This window comes from Orcinus orca, chromosome 3 (genome assembly GCF_937001465.1).
Source record: "Orcinus orca chromosome 3, mOrcOrc1.1, whole genome shotgun sequence".
Taxonomy (NCBI): Eukaryota; Metazoa; Chordata; class Mammalia; order Artiodactyla; family Delphinidae; genus Orcinus; species Orcinus orca.
The window spans coordinates 141,153,110-141,176,115 of NC_064561.1; the positions used below are offsets into that span (position 1 = coordinate 141,153,110).

The following is a 23,006-nucleotide window of genomic DNA, read 5'->3' on the forward strand; positions in this document are numbered from 1 at the left end:
GATTCCCAGGCTGCAGGGCAGAGAGGGAAGTCTCTGGGGTTTTTTGAGCAGCTGAGAGCCCCATGGTGCTCCTAGACAGCATCCTCCAGAGGATGCAGCAAGATTTCCAAGAGAAAAGACCACATGGGACGCATAAGGCAGGGACTTCAAACTCAAATAACTGCAGGGCCAGGTAGGTTCCACTAATCAGTGAAGGAGCTTTCAAGGATGAAGCCACTACTTAGACCCAGCCTAGTGTTGTCAGGTGAGAATGTGGAACTCAAGCAACCATATCTCCCCATTAAAAAAATTAATAAATCTGGATGTTGTAAAACAAATCTTGTGATTGTTACATGTTGCAGTTAATTCACGTCTAAATTTTTAGCCACTATGTGGGCCAGAATAAAATCATCTACAGAGTCCCGTGTGTCGAGTGTGACAGGACCACACAGAGCCACCGGACTGGTATGGGCTATTTGCACAGGAACTAGGGCCAGCTCCACCGTGGCCTGTGTACAGAGATAGCCAATGACCAGAGGACCCTACTCTACCCCTGCTGCTTTGACTCTATTAGAGCTTTCTTGGTTGGCATATATCTAGGTGAAACGCAAAGAGTGACTGAGGTTCATTTCTCATCAGCCCAGCAGAATAGATCTTGAAGAAATAATTAAATTCATTCATAAAAAGTAATGGATTGTGACATATCTTTCAGGCGTGAGTTTATGGGCTGAGATTCATGCCTGTTACACAATTAAAGACATCTAAACCCCTGTAATTTGGCCCATGTCCTACCTTATAACCTTTTCTCCACTTCAGTCCATCCTCATGCTAACTGAACTCACTCACACCATGTTCTTCGATGACAAAGCCAGAAGGGCCATTCCCTTTATGTGCTCTCTCATTTGCCCCAGGGCTTTGCTTACTCTGTTCCTTCTCCTGGAATGCCCTTCCCCACCCTCATTTCTGCCTACCAAACACTACCATCTTTTGAAGAAGCCCAGAATTCTATTCAGAATCCATCTTTACCTTTTACCTGTCTGTTCTCAGCAAGTTGCCTTGCCTGTACTGTGACTCTTCAGGAAGTGGCCTTGTGTTACACTTAATCATAAATGTTTCCCTTTGCTTTATGAATGAGCCTTGTCTTATGATCTTTGCTTCCGCCATGGTCTCAGAATAGGCCTGAAAAGTGATGGCTGACTGGACTTGAATGAAGAAATGTGTTGTGGCTTAGGAGATACAGCCATGTGACATTTCTTAGAGTTTGGAAACCAGTGAGTTATACTGTTTCTGTGGTGGACACTGTCATGTACCACCTAGAGCCCTTTCGGAAATGAAGGATTTGTTCCCCCAGCTGCTAGGAGTGTTGGGAGGAGTCAGGCCTCAGTTGTCAGCCCTCTTTGGTGATTGCCTGGCTTCAACGAAACTGTCTTGCTTAAGACCACCTGTCCTTTCAGGGCTGGCCAGCAGCCAGTGACTAATAAATGTGCAGCATAAAGGCTGGCTCTTTCTCCCCAACTCTGGACAACTCTGAAGGGCCATCAGTCTGCAGGATAACTTTGTGGGGCTAGCTGATGTCTTTGCTGGGCCTGCATCTCAGCGAGATTTCCTAATCCTGCTTTCCACCTTCCTTTCCTCGGGTGTTGATCCTGAGAGCATTCCCTAATAAGGAAATTACATGCTAACTTCTGTCACAGAGTCAATTTCTGGGAAACCCAACCTGAAAAAGGTTTCATGTCAACTAGCTACTACTTTCTTGTAAATTTACTGCTTTTCATACAGACAACAGAAATGTCAAATCCACATTAATTATGTTTATTTTGTAATAGAAATTCAGTGAAAGAGAAAGGGAGGAAAGATGAAGGCGTAGGGTAGGAAAATAGGTAGTAATTATTGAATTGTTAAAAGCACATAAATTAGTGTCATGAATTTAAAATTGAGTTTATTACCATTTCAGTTCCATGAAATAACTTGGTGTGTTAGCGATCATTTCAATAAAATTAACATTGTGCCCAGCAAAATTTACAGAGCATTCTAGCTTTTGTGCTGCTTGCTTTATGTCTGTCTCCTCAATTTTCTTCAATCAGCAGCTCTTTGCCATGAAAGTTTGTGTTTTGGTTTGTTACCAGGAGCATCCAGGCCAAACATCTTCTGTGGGGAAAAAGAAGTTAAGTGAATTCCCTCTCAGTAGCTTCATCTCTAAATGTGCTCGACAAAGATAAGGAAGAAGACTCATCTATGTCAAGCAAGTGGGCAGCAAAGACGCTGGCAAGATTCTTTCACCTTGTTTTGCTCTTAACGATGAGCAGTAAGTAAGAGCAGAGATAACATGAAGGTGGCCCCGTAGGCTAAGGGTGAGCAGGGAAGTGCTGAAGGCCAGGAAGGAGAGGCCACAGAGCTGCAAGAGGTGGAGGGCACAAAAAAGGTCAGGGTGCCGACCACAAAACTGTAAGTTGTTTATTATTATTATTATTATTTTTGTGGTACGCAGGCCTCTCACTGTTGTGGCCTTTCCTGTTGCGGAGCACAGGCTCCAGACGCGCAGGATCAGCGGCCATGGCTCATGGGCCCAGCCGCTCTGCGGCATGTGGGATCTTCCCGGACTGGGGCACGAACCCGTGTCCCCTGCATCGGCAGGCGGACCCTCAACCACTGCGCCACCAGGGAAGCCCTAGTTCTTCATTATTAACATTTAAGGGTACAGGGTCTGGATCAGACTGCTTGGATTCAAAATCCTCTAGCTGTGTGACCTTGAACAAGCTCACTTAACTCTTCTGAACTTCCGTTTCCTGAAACTTAAAATAAGGATAAGGATAATCCTTACTCTATAGATTTGTCAAGATGAATAAATGAGTTATTACCTATAAAGCACCTGGAGCAATGCCTGGCCAGGAAATTGCTTAATGAATGTTAAGCCTGGCCCTTCTAGATGGGAGTTGGAGGCCGACCTCCCCAGGCCTCCAGGAATGACCAAAGTGCATTGGAAACAGCATCAGCAAGAGCAGGGGAAGACGGCCTACCTTTTATTATATTATTTAATTCAGCAGACATTAATTAGCACCCAATAAATGGGGTGACCTGTGGGGACACAAATTATTCAGAGAGAGACCCTATGCCCCCAAAGCCTACTGGCAGGTAAGGAGCATATGGTCACCTGGCTTCTGGTGAGTGGAGACCCATCCTTTGAGATTCACAGTAGAGTGAGGGTTGAGGTGACACCCCACTGGCCAGCAGTCATTCTATGCAGAAAGCCTTCCTTGCATGAGGCCACCAGTGTAGGGCAAAGAGCACAGGTGTTGGAGTAAGACAGGCCTGACTTTGAATCCCTGGTCTGCTTTGGGCATTGCTGAGCATTGCTGAGCCTCAAGTAGCTCCATCTGTAAAATGGGGATCGCATTTACCTTATAGGATGGCTGTAATAATTGAGATGATGCAGATTAAATGCCTGCACAGATACTCAGTGAGCATTAATTCACCAAATAAACATTTATTCCGTACCTATTCTTTCAGGCGCTGTGCTCGATGGTGGTGATATCAACCAAAACAAAACATAAAAAAACTAAAAGAAAAAAGACCTGGTTCCTGGTGTATTTGGGAAGAAAAAAGAAATATTCAGAAAGAGAGAATATGCCCAGAAGGATTTGCTGATAATATGTTAGAGTGCTTACTGTTCCCAAGAGCTATGGCAAGTTGAATGCTTTACACAGGTTAACTGGTTTGCTTCTCGTATGATTAGCGGTTATGAATTGGACACTGTTATCCCCTATTGTCCCCATTTTACAGGCAAGAGGCTAGAGAAGAAGCAAGAGAGGTAGGTGGTGCTCAAATCGCAGTGAACCTCAGAGCACAGTTCATACAAAGGGTTTGAGGCCTGTGCCGGACCCTGTGTTTGCCCCTCTCAATCCCCTCTCCACCCGGTCCTGCCTGGCTCAAGGCCCAGGAGGCAGAAATGTGAGGCCTGAACCATGGGCTCTGTGCCTGTCTTCCACTGGGCTTCAGCCACTGGTTATCCCCAAAGAGGACACAGGGATGAGCTGAAGTCAGGGCACTGATTCCCCTGGCTCTCTCCCCGTGAGCTGGACTTAGCTGGCTGTGCTCCTCACCAAAGGCCACTTCTTTTCTAAGGGAGACCAACTTCACATGACCCTTCCCCTCTCCGTTCCAGCTAATGCTCCCTCCCCTCAAATCTCTACACTTAAAAAAAAAAAAATCTCTACACTTGAGGGACCTGCATCCAGGCTGCCACCAGCAGTGATCACGGAACTATCCTTTGTGGGTTTCCCCACAACCACAACTTTGTAAGCAGTACTGTTGATGAAAAAATTAATCAGTCTAAGAAACAGAAAATTGTATTTAAGCCGAACTGAGGCTTATAACCCGGAACAGCCTCTCAGAAACCTCCAAGAATTGTTCCTCCTGTTAGAGGTCAAAGCACAGTTGTATAAGTTTTTGAGACAGAGGGCTGTACCTTAAATGACATATTATTGACAGTTTATACAATCCAGGTCTACAGTACAAAGCAGGTAGTGGATCATGGGTCATCGTGGCCTCTTAGAAGATTAAGAAGGAAGGTTATCTCTTAAGGAGTTGTGACCCTTGATGAGATTAAGAAGGAATGTTATCTCCTAGGGAGCTCTGGTTAATGCAGATGCACACTAAAGGGGAGGGAGGAGGCCCAAACAGGCAAAGAAAAATTTTATGTTTAAATTTTTCTCATCTTGCCATAAAATATGAATTCTATTACACCAGTCCCTTTTAAAATTAACCCATATGTTTCCATCTCCACTGCCACTTCCCACGTCCAGGCTGCCCCTTTAGACCACAATAGTATTCTAGTTTGTTTTACTGTATCTACCCTTTTTTGAGGGGTGGGGGGAGGATTGAGGGAAGGGCATAAAAGTGAAATGATACCTTCACTCTTCATTCTGCTCTTGATACCCTGCAATCTAGTCTCCAGATTACATCCGAGTGATTTTTAAAAATATATAAATCAGATAATATCACCACTACCCTACCCCCATGATGCTTAAAAACCCTCACTTGTGTCCTCTGGCTCTAAATCCAAAGATTAAAATCCTTAACATGGTGCAAGAAACTGCTTTTCCAATTTCATCCATTTTCATTTCATTACATTTACCATATTCCACCCATGCTGGCCTTCTCTCCATCTCTCTCAATCACAGGCTCCTTCCTTACTCAAGGCTCCAGAGCTTGGTATTTCCTTTGATGGGGACATTCTTCCCTCCTCTCTTTGCCTAATTAACTCCTTTTTCTCTTTCAGATCTCAGATCACCTTAGTTCCTCAGGGAAGCCACCCCTGACTGCCCAGTTAGGATTCTTTACCCTTTCAGTTCCAAGTGACAAGAAAGAAAGAAAGAAAAAGAAAGAAAAGGAAAGAAAAAAAGAAAGAAAGGAGAAAAAAGAAAGAAAGAAAGGAGAAAGAAAGAAGAAAGAAAGAAAAAAAGAAAGAAGAAAGAAAAAGAAAGAAAGGAAGGAAGGAGGAAAGAAAGGAGGAAAGGGAAAGGAAGATGTCAATCACTCAATGAAACTGGCTTAAGGGCTTCCCTGGTGGCACAGTGGTTAAGAATCCGCCTGCCAATGCAGGGGACGTGTGTTCGAGCCCTGGTCCAGGAAGATCCCACATGCCGCGGAGCAACTAAGCCCGTGCGCCACAACTACTGAGCCTCTGCTCTACAGCCCGCGAGCCACAACTTCTGAAGCCCGCGCGCCTACAGCCCATGCTCTGCAATGAGAAGCTGGAGCAACACAAGGAAGAGTAGCCCCCGCTCGCCACAACTAGAGAAAGCCTGTGCACAGCAACGAAGACCCAACGCAGCCAAAAAAAAAAGTCGGGGTGTTTACATGACCTTTGCTTCTAAAAGCAAAAAAAAAATGATACTGGCTTAAGCAGGAAGAGGGGAATGAGCTGGCTCACACCACTAGAATGTTTATTGGTTTATTGGTAGTTGATACGAGGCTGGGTCCACGTGTTTAATATCTTTGGAATGTCAGTTTCTTGGCTCTGCTCTCCTCTGTTAGCTTCATCCTCAGGTTGCAGCCTCATGTCTCAGGTTGCTCTCCTCATGTTGTGGCCACCGGCATCCCCAAGTGTCTTGTTTTAGCCCTGCTGGTCAATTGAAGAAGTGCATCTCATTCTCAATGGCTCCAGGAAAAGTTCCAAAGCTCTCATTGATCTGGCCTGAGGCACATGAAGCATTCTTGAACCAATCACTGTGGTCATGGCGGTGCAGTACAGGCATACCTCAAAGATATTGTGGGTTCAGTTCCACACCTCCACAATAAAGTGAATATTGCAATAAAGCAAGTCATGAATTTTTTGGTTTCTTACTGCATATAAAAATTATGTTTACACCATACTGTAGTCTATTAAGTGTACAATAGCATTATGTCTAAAAAACTGTACATACCTTAATTTAAAAATACTTTATTGCTGAAAAATGCTAACAATTGCTTGACAATGCCAGGTTGCCACAAGCCTTCAATTTGTAAAAAATGCAATATCTGGAAGCGCCGCAAAGTGACACGCAATAAAATGAGATTATGCCTGTGCTTTTGTTAGTCAGTACTGGGTTATGTGACCTTCAGTGAAGTCAGTGGTGGGGTCAGCCTCGCCTGAACTACACAGTCAGAGGATAGGGAAGGGGAAGTCCTCCAGAGGAAAACTGAAGGGCAGTTTCTAGGTGAAGAGGGAACGTTGGCCGGGTGAAGAGAGGTGTCTACTCTGTTAGGTTAGATTCTTATTACACACTCTTATGGCGCCATGGATTTTTCCCCCATAGTACTATTCACAAATGTAATTTTACATTTATTTGTGTGACGATCTGATTAATATGTATTCTTCCACTAGGCTGTAAGCTTCATCTGCACATGCATGTTTTTGTTGTTTTACCTTATTATTAAATCCCCAGTGTGTACCTGCCTCCAGTGGGAGCACAATAAATATCTTTTGAATAAATAAATGAACTGTGTTTTGGATATGTGTCTGGGGGTATTAGGTCATGGTGATTTTGGAATTAGATGAATCAGAATTTCAATGTTGACTCTGTCACTAATTTGCTTTTAGACTAATTAATAAATTGACCTAAGATTTACTTTCCACATCTGTGAAATCATAATAATACATGGTTCATTGGACTGTTTGGAGGATTCAATCAGACCATGAATGCAAAAGCTTAGTATACTGTAAGAATTGATTATTCTTTTACTCCATCTATTGCCAGGAAAACTGGCTATCCATATACCCATGGCAGAATGGCTGTACAGTTTACTCCCCCATCCAGACACTCCTTTAACTGTAACCATGGCATATATCCCAGTATTTTCCACTCCATAAGGCTCCACCCTTTCATCTATTACTGGAGAAAACTCAAGCTGCATAAGGTTCATGGACCACCCTCCAAGTGACTGCAAGAGAGAGAGAGAGAGAGAGAGAGAGGGACAAGGCTAGTCCAATGAGCAACATGCAGCAGGTGGGGGCCTGGTGTGGCTTTTGTCTCTTCCAGTCACTCATTGCTTTGTACATACTCAGCAATCAAACCAATTAACACAATGGCCTTTTATCTCCGGTTTCCACTTCTATTTGCATCCCTGCCCTTGTTTATAGCTTCATCTAACAGAGGGGGTCCATCTCACACTGAAAGTATCTGATCTGCTCTAATAACACCAGCCTGGATGCTAAGTACCACAGACACCTGGTGCAATAGTCAGTGAACCGGAAGAACTGTCAGACTGAGTGATGCTAAAGGAAAGTGTACCACGCCAAGGAGGCTCCTGGCTACCTGCCAGCATTCTGCCCTGGGGTGATGGAGTTAGTCTTACTCCTCCCTCACTCTAAGTGTATGGAGGTCAGTAACTAGCAAAGCACAAGACCTGGATAGGAAGGGAACAAATTCCCTGGAAAGGGCTGGTGTGGGTGTTGGGAAGTGGGCAGAACAAGACACTGGAAGGCTGGCATTGTATAAGGACAAAGCTATGAGGGGTTAAAGGTGCCTACAGGAGAGGAATGGAAATGACCCAAACAATTGATATGACCTAGTTTTGGCATTGAAGGAGTTACCAAAGGAGACAGACATGAAAACTAACAATCATACAAAATAAAAATTATAATAAAAGTCTGTGTAAAGTTCTGCATGAGAGAGTCCACCTCTGCTTGGAAGAATGAGAAAAGAGTTTAGTAAAGATTTCAAAGAGCAGAAGACATTTGGGATAAATTTCAAGCAAGGTGAGGTTTCTTGCATACCTGGTGGATAAGGGTGATCCAAGTAGAAGCAACACATGAGCAAAGGTATGGAGGCATAAAAGGGCAGTAGGAGGTAACTGTTGAGCAGGTGATTTAGATATAGCTAAAAATTAAGCTATGTTTGCAGGAATAGCAGGCATAGACGTTGGACATAGGACAGAGTTCAGGGCCAGGTTGTTCAGAGCCTAGATGTGGCAGCAGAACATTTAAACTAAGAAGTTGGACTTTAGAGAAACTCAAATGCAGTGTCAGGACAATACATTGTCATTCCAGTCCCACACGTTGGGAAGTGACTCTGCGCAGGAAGTTGCTGGAGGCCTTAAATTCACAAAACAGGCACTTTTCTCATGGGTCAGCCCCATTGCCTGAATGTTACCTGGTCTCTAGTCACAGGTTCAATGACTTGGGGGTGATATATTATTAGCAAGGTCAGGTTCCATCTGGTTTCTTTAAGACATAAAGCCAGTTGACCCTATACTATAGATTTACCCTCTCAAGACTTCACTTCTTAATGTCAGAGATGTGAAAAAATTCAGAAAACAAGGGGGCTGGCTTGCAATAGACAGTGGTTGCAATAGAAAGCGGAAGGCTGTGTTGCAACAAACCACATCTGGTGCTTCTGTCTTTATTGGATTCCCGCTAAGCTTTACTTTGGTAAGCACTTGGTTGGCAAACCTCTTTGTTCTTCCACAGAACTTTGACTCATGGGACCCCCAACTTCCTCATTTAGGCTAGAAAGAGTCTTCTGGAATGCCTTTGACTTTACAACTTATGTTGACCCGGCACTAGACCTCAGATCTTCATTGCATTTGCCATGAATAGGACTTTTGAACACACTGCCTGACACGAGACATTTGGGCACTGAGTAGTTTGTGATTAGTTAATGTTCCACCAACGTTGCCAAGTACTTACACACACCTAAGATAACTTTTTAATTTTATTCCTTTCTTATTCTAATTAAAAAAAATTTTTTGCTGAAAATATGAACGTTGGTGAGATCATGACCTGTCACCTAGATAGTAAATTTTTTTTTAACGTTTATTGAAATATTGTTGATTTACAATGTTCTGTTAGTTTCAGGTATACAGCAAAGTGATTCAGATATATCTATCTATATATACTTTTTTAGATTATTTTCCATTATAGATTATTACAAGATATTGATATAGTTCCCTGTGCTATACAGTAGGTCCTTGTTGGTTATCTACTCCATGTAGTAGTGTGTATATGTTAATCCCAAACTCCTAATTTATCCCCCCCTCCCACAGATAGTGAATCTTAAGAACAAGAATATTCAGATGTAAAACTGCAGAGTGATGATCTAACTCAAGAAATTTAATATTGATAAAATACTATTATCTAATATTGTTTCATATTTGCTTTTCACTGATTGTCCCAATATCATCCTTAATAGCAACTCCCCCTCCCCCCAATCTAGGATTCTGACATGTCTCCTTACTCTGGAACACTTCTTCAACCTTTTATTGAAATTAAGATATATTAATAATTTTTATTAATAAACACAGAGTACAAAGAACACAAGTAATGTGACATATGCTGGGGGGGAATATTTTAACTATCATTTCATTTCATAACAGGAGGCCTTTGCAAGAGTCCATGCAAGAGATGATGAAGTTAAACCAACTAAAAAGACATAGTTTTCAAAAGAGCCATACAGAGGACTCAATTGATTTGGTGTGAGAGGTAAATGAGAAGGATTTGTGATGACTCCAAGGTTTCTAACATGGCAGTCAGTGTAGACAGTGGTGCTGCCCATTGCTAGAAAGAATACTGGGAGGAATCATGTAGAAGATGAAGATGGTCAATGAATATTGGATATGTTGAGTATAAGGTGCCTCAGAGGTGACTAGAGTTATTTAGTAGTAAGTTGACCAACTTGTCCTAGATTGCTTGGGTCTTGCCCAGTTTTAGCACTGAAAATCCATGTCCTGGAAATCCCCTCTTTCCTGGGCAAAATGGGACAAGTTGGTTCCCCTATAATCAGTAGGCCATTTGTGATATGAGTCTGGAGCTCAGAGAGTGGATGAAATTAGTGACAGAGAGAGGCACATCCATGTAAAGGTGATAATTTGAAACCTTGGGAGGACTGAGACAATTCAGGGAGAGAAGCCAGGTGAAAAGACTTCAAAGCCTATACAGGAAGCTGAGACCTAGAGCGTCTCTCTAGCCAAGCAATCATAAAACAAACATTAGTTTACTTACCGTGTACACGTTTCCCTCGCTATCCAAAAGCAGAGCATTCCTATGAAACTTTTCCTAAATAGAAATGGCATAAAGTGAAGAAGCAATTACCTTAGTTCACATCTCACTAATGGATGCACAAAATAAATGGAGAGAAAGCAAGGATGCTCACAGACACAGTTCAAAGCTAGGGCGGCTTGATGTTGAGATGCTGAGTGTAAGCTCCTGGGAAGGAGCTCGGTGGTACCACTCTAGCTGTTTGGGGTGCGCTGCCTCTATAACTGCTTGCTGCAAAGCAAACGTTGAATACTATTCTCACTTTTTGCCTTTTTTTTTTTTTGTAAAACAAAATTGTTCGTATTTCTCTCAGTTAGCAAAAATGGGTACTAAGTTGCATAAGGCAAACTTTCCAAAAGTGAGGGATAACTGTATATCAAATTACTTTTCAGACAACTGTAAGCTGTTCACAAACTTGTCAGGAACAAAAATGAAATCAAATTCATTACCCATCAAGATGGTTATCACCCCTTCAATCTGTAACTTCTTTACTAGACTCAATATCAATTTGGAAGATTTCACTTCTCTTTTATTATTATTATTATTTTTTGCCGTACGCGGGCCTCTCACTGCTGTGGCCTCTCCCGTTGCGGAGCACAGGCTCCGGACGCGCAGGCTCAGCGGCCATGGCTCACGGGCCCAGCCACTCCGCGACATGTGGGATCTTCCCGGACCAGGGCACGAACCCGCGTCCCCTGCATTGGCAGGCGGACTCTCAACCACTGTGCCACCAGGGAAGCCCTGTTCTCTAACTGTTTGATAGAATTCACCTGTGAAGCCATCTGGTCCTGGATTTTTGTTGTTGGAAGATTTTAAATTATGGTTTCAATTTCATTACTTGTGATAGGTCTGTTTATATTTTCTAATTCTTCCTGGTTCAGTCTTGGAAAATTGTACCTTTCCAAGAATTTGTCCATTTCTTCGTGGTTGTCCAATTTTTTGGCATATAGTTGTTTGTAGTGGTCTCTTATAATCCTTTGTAGTTCTGCAGTGTCACTTGTGATTTCTCCTTTTTCATTTCTAATTTTATTGATTTGTGCCCTCTCCCTTCTTTTCTTGATGAGTCTGGCTAAGGGTTTATCAATTTTGTTTATCTTCTCAAAGAACCAGCTTTTAATTTTATTGATCTTTGCTACTGTTTTCTTCATTTCTATTTCATTTATTTCTGCTCTGATCTTTATGATTTCTTTCCTTCTACTGACTTTCGGTTTTCTTTGTTCTTCTTTCTCTAGTTGTTTTAAGTGTAGGGTTATATTGTTTATTTGAGATTTTTATTTCTTGAGGTGAGATTGAATTGCTATAAACTCTGTCTTAGAACTGCTTTTGCTGCATCCCATAGGTTTTGGGTCATTGTGTTTTTGTTGTCATTTGTTTCTATGTTTTTTTAATTTCTTCTTTGATTTCTTCGGTGATCTCTTGGTTATTTAGTAGTGCATTGTTTAGCCTCCATGTATTTGTGTTTTTTACAGATTTTTTTCCTGTAATTGATTTCCAATTTCATAGCATTGTGGTCAAAAAAGATGCTTTATACAATTTCAATTTTCTTAAATTTTCCGTGGCTTGATTTGTGACCCCAGATGTGATTTATCCTGGAGAATGTTCCATGTGCACTTGAGAAGAAAGTGTATTCTGCCACTTTTTGGTGGAATGTTCTATAAATATCAATTAAATCTATCTGGCCTATTGTGTCTTTTAAAGCTTGTGTTTCCTTATTTATTTTCAGTTTGGATGATCTATCCATTGGTGTAAGTGGTGTAAGTGGGGTGTTGAAGTCCCCTACTATTATTGCGTTACTGCCGATTTCTCCTTTCATGGTTGTTAGTATTTGCCATATGTATTGAGGTGCTCCTATGTTGGGTGCATAAACATTTATAATTGTTATATCTTCTTCTTGGGTTGATCCTTTGATCATTATGTAGTGTCCCTCCTTATCTCTTGTAACAGTCTTCATTTTAAAGTCTATTTTATCTGATATGAGTATTGCTACTCCAGCTTTCTTTTGATTTCCATTTGCATGGAATATCTTTTTCCATCCCTTCACTTTCAGTCTGTATGTTTCCCTAGGTCTGAAGTGGGTCTATTGTAGACAGCATATATATGGGTCTTGCTTTTGTATCCATTCAGCCACTCTGTGTTTTTTGGTTGGGGCATTTAATTCATTTACATTCAAGGTGATTATCGCTATGTATGTTCCTATTACCATTTTCTTAATTGTTTTGGGTTTGTTTTTGTGGGTCTTTTTCTTCTCTGTGTTTCCCACTTAGAGAAGTTCCTTTAGCATTTGTTGTAAAGTTGGTTTGGTGGTGCTGAATTCTCTTAGCTTTTTCTTGTCTGAAAAGCTTTTGATTTCTTTGTTGAATCTGAATGAGGTCCTTGCTGGGTAGAGTAATCTTGGTTGTAGGTTTTTCTCTTTCATCACTTTTTTTGTTTTTAAATAAAAAAATTTATTTATTTATTTTTGGCTGCATTGGGTCTTCGTCGCTGTGCACAAGCTTTCTCTAGTTGCAGCGAGTGGGGGCTACTCTTCATTGCCGTGTGCGGCCTTCTCATTGTGGTGGCTTCTCTTGTTGTGGAGCATGGGCTCTAGGTGTGCAGGCTTCAGTAGTGGTGGTGTGTGAGTTCTAGGGCACAGGCTCAGTAGTTGTGATGCATGGGCTTAGTTGCTCCGCAGCATGTGGGATCTTCCTGGACCAGGGCTCAAACTTGTGTCCCCTGCATTGGCAGGCAGATTCTTAACCACTACACCACAAGGGAAGCCCTCTTTCATCACTTTAAGTATATCCTGCCACTCCCTTCTGGCCTGCAGATTTTCTGCTGAAAAATCAGCTGATAACCTTATGGGGATTCCTTTGTATGTTATTTTTTGTTTTTTCTTTGCTGCTTTTAATATTTTTTCTTTGAATTTAATTTCTGTTAGTTTGATTAATATGTGTATTGGGCTGTTTTTCCTGGGGTTTATCCTGTATGGGACTCTCTTTGTTTCCTGGACTTGATTGACTATTTCCTTTCCCATGTTAGGGAAGTTTTCGACTATAATCTCTTCAAATATTTTCTCAGACCTTTTCTTTTTCTCTTCATCTTCTGGAACCCCTATAATTTGAATGTTGGTGCATTTACTGTTGTCCCAGAGGTCTCTGAGATTGTCTTCAATTCTTTTCATTCTTTTTCTTTATTCTGCTCCTCGGCAGTTATTTCCACCATTTTGTCTTCCAGCTCACTTATTCGTTCTTCTGCCTCAGGTATTCTGTTACTGATTCCTACTAGTGTATTTTTCATTTCAGTTATTGTGTTGTTCATCTCTGTTTGTTTGTTCTTTAGTCCTTCTAGATCTTTGTTAAACATTTCTTGTATTTTCTCAATCAGTGCCTCCATTCTATTTCTGGGATTCTGGATCATCTTTACTATCTTACTCTGAGTTCTTTTTCAGGCAGATTGCCTATTTCCTCTTCATTGATTTGGTCTTGTAGGTTTTTACCTTGCTCCTTCATCTGTGACATATATTTGCCATCTCATTTTTTTTCTTTTTTTATGAGTGGGATTGTGTTGCTGTCTTACTGGTTGTCTGCCCTGAGGCTTCAAACACTGGAGATTGTAGGCTGTTGGGTTGAGCTGGGTCTTGGTGATGAGATGAGGACCTCCATGAGACCTCACTCCAGTGAATATTCCCTGGGGTCTGAGGTTCTCTGTTAGTCCAGCGGTTTGGACTCAGAGCTCCCACTGCAGGAGCTTTGGCCCAACACCTGGCTTGTGAACCAAGATCCCACAAGCCTCATGGGGTGGCAAAAAAAAAAAAGAACAATAACAAAGTCAAAAATAAAATTAGACTAGGAAACTAGCAGATATGCTAGATAAGAATATAAAAATAAAAATATAGATGAATCAACAACTGGAAGGTACAACGGTACCACAATAGTGAAAAAAGAGGAGGAGGGAAAAGAAAAAAAATGGGGGGGACAAGGCCTTGGATGTGGAGGGGGGCACCTAAGCAAGGGCGAGGTTTGGGCAGTGGGTGGGGCCTATGCTTAGGACCCACAGGGCTGGAAAAGGCCCTGTGGGCTGTGGGGGCTGGGGCTTAGGCTCAACAGAACAGAAGGGGCCCAGGCGTGCCCCCCACCCCTGGTCTCAGAGGGCAGGGAGACCTCACCTGGGAGCCCAGCAGGCTTCCTGGGCTTGAGTGGGCGGGGCAAATGCCCCCTGCTCCTTCCCACTCCTCCCAGAGGGCCTCTGTCGCCTGCCTCTCCTAATCTGCCCAGCCTCAGGTGTGCCGATCCTGTCTGGCCTCCACTTCTCCTCTCCCCTCAGTCCCCCCACATCCTACTGGTTCACTTGTGGGTTCCTCCTGTCTCGTTGGGCATCAGGGTCCCCCACCAGCGCCTGGCAGGTGCCCTAGTTGTGGGGAGATGCTAATTTGCTGTGTGCCCACACTGCCATCTTTACTCCACCCCTGTATTAATATATTGAACACAGCTTAGTCATTTGTTAGTTGGCTCACACTTTGTCAAAAAAGTTTTAATTCATAAGTCAGGCATAAGTAATTTGTTGGTTCAGGGTCTTAATTGCAGGGCCTCTGACAGGGCCTCAAAGGTCATCTATACTGCATTTCCATCCAAGGCTGTTCCTGTTTTTGCTTCTGCACTAAGCCTGCCTGAAGACAAGAGATGCTAAACTTGACACTTTCATATAGTACTGTAAAACCTTATATTTCCACAGCATTTTGTCCTACTTACCTTGTTTGATCCTCCAGCTGTCAAGTGAATAGGTCAAGCATTGCTAACACTTTCATTTCAAAAATGAGGCACCTGAGACATACTGTCACAAGGTGTCACAAGATGAATCAATGGAGATGCCAGCAGAAGGAGACAGATTTCTAATTCCTAAGCTGGTTGTCTTTTTACCACATCAGGTGGTCAGCTCCCACTCTGCATGCATATAAAGTCACCCAAAGTTTTAAAATACACCTGGGGACTTCCCTGGTGGTCCAGCGGTAAAGAATCAACCTTACAATGTAGGGGACGTGGGTTCGACCCCTTGTCAGGGAACTAAGATTCCACATGCTGCAGGGCAACTAAGCCCGTGCGCCACAACTACTGAGGTCATGTGCCTCAACTAGAGAGCCTGTATGCTGCAAACTGCAGAGCCCACTCACTCTGGAGCCCGCAGGTCACAACTAGAGAGAAGCCCGTGCACCACAACAAAGAGCCCGCATGCCTCAATGACTATCCCGCCTGCCACAACTAAGACCTGACGCAGCCAAAATGAAATGAAATGAAATGAAATGAAATAAAATAAAATTCTTTTAAATAAATAAATAAATGAAGTATACCTGAACTGTGAACAGATGACCTTGCAAGCCACATTGCTCTCACTCTTTGCCATCATTTAGGAATTCCAATCTATGTTTAAAAATCAAAGGGAAAAAAAACACCCTGTAGAACCCACAGGCTAGAAATGGACTTATTAGAAGTGGAAGACTGTGAGAAGGATCTGAGAGAGTGATTTTCCTTTTTTCCCCTTGAATTTGAGCGACTGGGTGATGTGAGGCAACTTCTGAAGCTAGACCATAAAAGATGACACAACTCTGCCTGGTTCTCTTGGGATGCTTGTTTTTGGAACCCAGCTGTCATGCTGTGAGGATGCCCCAGCAGCCACATGGAGAGTTCATGTGAAGGTATTCCAGTTGATAACTCCAGCTAAACTCCCAGACAATAGTCAGCATTAACCACTAGACATGTAATCAGTGAGCCTTTAGATGATTCCAGCCCCATCTAGAGGGACTGTCCTAACATCCCTTCAGTCCTCGGCAAACCAAGACAGTTGGTTACCCTACCCTAGGTGACCCGCCCTCCTCAGAACAACTTCTGAGGATTTAAAATTCTCCACTCTTACTTGGCCTAAAGCTCGAGGCAAAGTATCTCCTTCAAAGTGAAACAATTCAGGCCTAAGCCAAACTGAGATGTGAGATTTCAGGAGACGGTAATCTCCTCCCAGCCTAGCAATCTGACTCTTAATTTACATGGTAGATTTACTCCATAGTCCAGTTGAAGGGTGTGGAGTGCTAACAGTTAAACTGCTGTCAGTCTTTTTATGCATCTGGTTGAGGACTTAGAACGTATGACTTCTAATGGTACATCCAACTCTAGAACGATAGGGTTACATGTTAATGTAAAAGAGTTGATTATTTCAACTGCTGGAGGTGGTTTCTTATATAGGACCTGGGAGGGAAACTATGAGAACAATGTGTCTCTAAAGAGAAGTGGTTTTCTTAGTCCACCCATTGTTCTTTCTCTCCTGTGCTATCTTCAGCCTGTGTCTGCAGTTTCCTTTTCAGCAGCATTTATGAGACTGAGGTGCTGCTCACCACGCAAAGAAGGCTGCCTCCTCCACATTTACACACGTTCAAGTCTCTCCCACTACTCTTAGCTCTCTATGCCTTTTCACAATTGAGCTACTTGACTTTTAAATTTTTTATTTATTTATTTAATTAATTTATTTTTGGCTGTGTTGTGTCTTCGTTGCTGTGCACGGGCTTTCTCTAGTTGTGGTGAGCGCGGGCTACTCTTCATTGTGGTGTGCGGGCTTCTCATTGCGGCGGCTTCTGTTGTTGTAGAGCACGGGCACTAGGCACACAGGCTCGGTAGTTGTGGCGCACGGGCTTAGTTGCTCTGTGGCATGTGGGATCTTCCTGGACCAGGGCTCGAACCCGTGTCCCCTGAATTGGCAGGTGGATTCTTAACCACTGCACCACCAGGGAAGCCCCACCTTTTTTCATTTTTAACTTTTAAAAGTGAAAATAGGGAATTCCTTGGCAGTCCAGTGGTTAGGACTCTGTGCTTTCACTGCCAGGGGCCTGGGTTTGATCCCTGGTCCAGGAACTAAGATTCCGCAAGCCGCATGGTGCAGCAAAAAAAAAAAAAAAAAAACAGTGAATATTGCTAACACCCTAGAAGCCCCTCTTATACTCCTTCCCAATCAGTACTCCCACCTGTATCCCCCAAAGTAATCTCTTGACTTTAACATCACAGTTTACCTATGCCTATTTAAACTTTATGTGAAATAAATTTCATATTTTATGGCAAGACAAGAAAAATTTAAACATAAAAATTCTTCTCTGCCCTTTGGCCTCCTCACTTCCCCCACTGTGCATGGTGTGTCTGCATTATGCATCAACCAGACCTCCGCCATCAGCAGGAATACCTGCTCAACCATAAAGAGCAACATTCTCCTAGCACCAACAAGGCAACTCCTTAAAAGATAACATTCCTTCTTGATCTTGTAAGGGGTCACATGACCCACCACAACGGTGCTTAGATATGGATGATGTAAACTGTCAATAATACATCATTTGATGTACAGCCCTCCGTCTCAAGACAGTTATATAACTGTGTCTTGACTTCTAACAGGCAAAGCAGTTCTCAGAGCTTTCTGAGATGCTCTTCCCAGATAATAATCCTCAAATTTGGCTCGAATAAAATTTTCCATTTTTTTCTTAGATCAACTGATTAATTTTCATTGACATTTATGTAAACAGAATCATGCAGTATGTAATCAATGTCTGACTTTTCTTGTTCATCATTATGTTTGTAAGATTCATTCGTGGACTTCCCTCATGGCACAGTAGTTAAGAACCCACCTGCTAATGCAGGGGACACGGGTTTGAGCCCTGGTCTGGGAAGGTCCCACATGCTGCAGAGCAACTAAGCCCGTGCGCCGTAACTGCTGAGCCCGTGCTCTAGAGCCTGCGAGCCACAACTACTGAGCCCGCATGCCACAGCTACTGAAGCCTGCGTGCTTTAGAGCCCGTGCTCCACAACAACAGAAGCCCGTGCACTGCAACAAAGAGTAGAAGCCCATGTGCAGCAATGAAGACCGAATGCAGCCAAAAATAAATAAACAAAAAAGCAAATTTATAAAAAAATAGAAAGATTAATTCATATTGCTTCATGTAGCTATTTCTGTGTAGTATTCCACAGTATGTATCTACCACACTTTATTTATATATTCCATTGTTGATGGGCATTATGTTATTTCCAGTTTTCAGATATCATAAATATGTTGCTATAAACGTTCTAGTACATGACTCTTGATTAATTTCTGTTAGACATATATCTAAGAGTGGAATTACTAGGTCATAGGATTCTGCGCATGCTTAGCTTTTTTTTTTTAACTTATTTATTTATGGCTGCGTTGGGTCTTTGTTGCTATGCGCGGGCTTTCTCTAGTTGCAGCGAGCGGGAGCTACTCTTTGTTGCTGTGCACAGGATTCTCATTGCGGTGGCTTCTCTTATTGCAGAACATGGGCTCTAGGTGCACAGGCTTCAGAAGTTGTGGCATGCGGGCTCAGTAGTTGTGGCTCACGGGCTGTAGAGCACAGGCTTAGTAGTTGCAGCCCACGGGCTTCATTGCTCCATGGCATGTGGGATCTTCCTGGACCAGGGATCGATCCCATGTCTCCTGCCTTGGCAGGTGGATTCTTAACCACTGCACCACCAGGGAAGTCCCTGTGCATGCTTAGCTTTAATGCCAAATATTTTCCATATTTATACCATTGTACACTCCCACCAGCAGCAGATGAGATTTCTTTGCTCCACATCCTTGTCAAAACTTAGTACTGTGAATTATTTTAATTTAAGCTATATTTAAATGTGTAGTAGTATCTCTTTAAGGTTTTAATTTGGATTTCTTTGGTTATTAATGAGTTTGAGCATACTTTTCATATGTCACTGGCCACTTGTATATCCTTTTCTGTGAAGTGACTTTTCAAGTCTCCTGGCCATTTTTTTTCATGGAGATAATTGATTTATGGGAGGTTTTTTTTTTTTTTTAACATATCTTGGATATGACCACTTTGTAGCAATATTCTCTCCCACCCTGTAGCTTGCATTTTCGCTCTCTTAATGGTATCTTTTGACAATCGTTTATTTAGTCCAATTTATCAAACTTTTCCTTAATGGATAATGCTTTTAAATGTTCTGTTTAGGAAATATTTCCCTGCCCAAAGTTATAATCTCCTCAGGTACTGTCTAGAAACTCTACCTTTTTGCCTTTTACATTTAGAACCAAAATCTATGTGGAATTAATTTTTGTATTATTGTGTGAAGTAGGAGTCAAGTTTTGTTTTTTCCCAACAGGGTACCCATCATTGAAAATACTATCTTTCCTCTGCTTCTCTGCAGGGCCACCTTTTACAGAAAGCAAGGGTCCAAAAGCGTATGGGTCTCTTTCTGGACTCTGTATTTCTCTATTCTTGTACTGATAACTTACTGTCTTTGTTACTATAACAAGTCTTGATATCAGTAAAGCAAGTGCTCCTATCTTCTGCTTCTTCAATGGTTTTTGACTATTCTTAGCCATTTGCATTTTCATGTAAATTTTAGTATTACCTTCTCAAGTCACAAAATTCCTGTGAGAGTTTTGCTGAGATTACGTTGAACTGGAAGTCAGTTTAGGAAGAATTGACAACCTTTCAACTTTGAGTCTTCTAATCTAAGAACATGTTATATCCCTTTGTTTATTTTGCTTTTTAAAAATTTATCTCAATAACATTTCATTCGCTTGATTTACTACCACTTTTTTGATATTTTTGAAAGTGTAGAAAATTATGTCTTTTTAAAAACTTATTTTCTATTTGTTGCTAGGGTATAGAAATAGAATTGAGTTTTGTATATTGATTTTGTACCCTCAATTTTAATGAAATTTTATTAAATCTAATTTATCTATGGACTATATTGAATTTTTATGTTTACAATGATATTATTTGAAATTAATCACTTATATTGTTTCATTTCCAATCTTTATAACTTTTCTTTCTTTTTCCTGGCTTTATTGCACTGACTAGTACAATATTGAGTGGAGAGCAGACATCCCTTTCTCATTCTTATCTCAGAGGGAAATCTTTGAACATTTTACTGTTAAGTATATAGTTACTGTAGACTTTTTTGTAGATGCCATTTGTCATATTATGTAAGTCCTTTTATCCCAAGTTTTATAAGAGTTTTATCATAGATATATACTGTACAGAATTGCAATCAAAGGCTCTACCCACTATCACTTATTTTAAATTATTTTAAAATAGCAGTATTTATTTTTTAATTGAAATTTTGCACAGAAATCCCATATGTAGAGGATAAAAGTTGAACTTCACTCACACTCCTCCCCCTCTCCCTCCCCTCTTCCCCCTCCCCCTTCTTCTCCTACTACTTCTTCTTCTCCTTCTCCTTCTTCTTCTTCCACCAAGCAGCAGCTCTACAGAACCACTGCACCAAACCAACTTGCTTTCTTCACATCATTTCCTTCCTGTCTAAAGCTCTTACATACACAATTCAAAAAGTGTAATAATAGGACTTCTCTGGTGGTGCAGTGGTTAAGAATCCGCCTGCCAATGTAGGGGACACGGGTTCGAGCCCTGGTCCAGGAAGATCCCACATGCCGCAGAGCAACTAAGCCCGTGGGCCACAACTACTGAGCCCACATGCTGCAACTACTGAAGCTGGCACGTCTAGAGCCCGTGCTCCGCAACAAGAGAAGCCACTGCAATGAGAAACACATGCACCACAACGAAGGTTAGCCCCCGCTTGCTGCAACTAGAGAAAGCCCTCACGCAGCAATGAAGACCAAACGCAGCCCAAAATAAATAAATTTATGTTAAAAAAATGAAATAATAAATAGGTAACATCTATTGAACATTTACCCTGTGCCAGGTATATGTGTTATTAATAGTATGTACTCCTAGGAAGTACATACTATTTATACAGATAATTTCTCATTTTATAGATGAGAAGACTGAGGCTTGGAAAGTTAAGTTAGCTCAAGATCACATAACTAGCAGGTGGTGGATTTTATTCTATTATCTACTACTCTTAATGGATAAACTAATCTGTTTTCCAGTGCAGACACCTTTCATCCCTAACCAATGTAGCTAGCGATGTTTGAAATTGCCTCATGCTTTAAGTTCTAGGAACATCTGTTACATGTTTGCTTTTGCCTGCACAGCAGCACAGCTGGCTAAATAGGTGACAACAAGAAGTGCTGTTTGCTATTTGAAAATTTGTATCCAGGGTAACACATTCCTTCTGAAAATGTATTATGGAGGCTAAATATATTAATTATTCAGATGTCATCTCAGATGTGGTATTTGTCAAAAATGGAGAGAGCTGTTTTCCCAAAACACATCACACTCAATGATCCTAATATCAGAAGCTGTTTATGTCGTTCTAAATTACTGCGGTGCTTCAGTTTGGGCCTTTTCTATTAAATATGCATTGCCTTAGGTGAGTTATTCATTGTGTTAAAATATCTAGGGACTGAGATACTGATTTATGTTCCAATATGTTGCACTACAGATGACATTGAACCTGGTCTTTCTTTCTTTTTTTTTTTGGTAGAATTTCTGAAGGATTACTTTCTCCCTCTCTCTCTACCGTTCTCTCTCTCTCTCTCTCCCTCCTTTCCCCCCTCTTTCCCTCTCCTACTTTCTTCACAAATACCAATTATTGTATTTATTTCTCAGAGATTTATTCTTTGGTTTAAAACATCCTAACCTGGAGGTGTATAAAGCTGCATATTTAGATGTTACACTATAATGGCATTTTTCTATTTATTTACATTTGTGACCAAACATTCCTCTCGAGACAAGACAGACAGCTCTTCCTTCTGAGCTAGAGGTATGCTGATGGAAGATCCCCAAAGGAAATTCCATGTGACCTCAGCCAGGACTCAACCCCCCCTTAACATGTGTGTCATTCTCTCTCCATTTCCTCCTGTCCTGGGCATTCCTAGACCTTTTCACCCTCTTCTGCTCCTCCCTCTTTCCTTTACTTGGACAAAGATTCTCTTAGTTCCTCCCACTCTTTTCATCCCAAGTGCAGGTCAAGGCCAAGAGAAATAAAGTACAAAGAAAATGTATCCATTTATTTCTTGGTAGGAATGAGCAGGTGAGGAGTAGATACAGAAACATTGCTTTGGGTGATTATATATATATGTATATATACATATATATATGTATATATACACACACATATACATACATATTTTTTTTGGCTGTGTTGTGTCTTCGTTGCTGCGCGTGGGCTTTCTCTAGTTGTGGTGAGCAGGGACTACTCTTCGTTGCAGTGCGCGGGCTTCTCACTGAAGTGGTTTCTCTTGCTGTGGAGCACGGGCTCTAGGTGCCCGGGCTTCAGTAGTTGCGGCAAATGGGCTCAGTAATTGTGGCTCACGGACTTAGTTGCTCCACAACATGTGGGATCTTCCCAGATCAGGGATTAAACCTGTGTTCCCTGCATTGGCAGGCCGATTCTTAACCACTGAGCCACCAGGGAAGGCCGGGTGCAGATATTTCTAATCCAGGCCTCTATCAGTCTTTAAAACTGGTCTTACAGACCATTGGCCATTCAGGCCTTCATCCTAGCTTTTGAACTGACTGTTATCTTTACTACTTAGATTCCTAAATGGTTGTGCATCTAATTCTTTTAATTTTCTTTCAAGGAAAATAAATTGTTGCTTTCATTAACAACTA

General features: G+C 41.8%; 1 long non-coding RNA gene across 1 annotated transcript; it reads left to right on the plus strand.

Annotated features, from left to right (window-relative positions):
- The first annotated feature begins 3,491 nt into the window (after positions 1–3,491).
- On the plus strand, positions 3,492–6,309 carry LOC125963981 (uncharacterized). The gene is made up of 2 exons (XR_007476425.1): positions 3,492–3,630; positions 5,265–6,309. It is a non-coding gene; the product is annotated as an uncharacterized LOC125963981 (long non-coding RNA).
- The last annotated feature ends 16,697 nt before the right edge of the window (positions 6,310–23,006 follow it).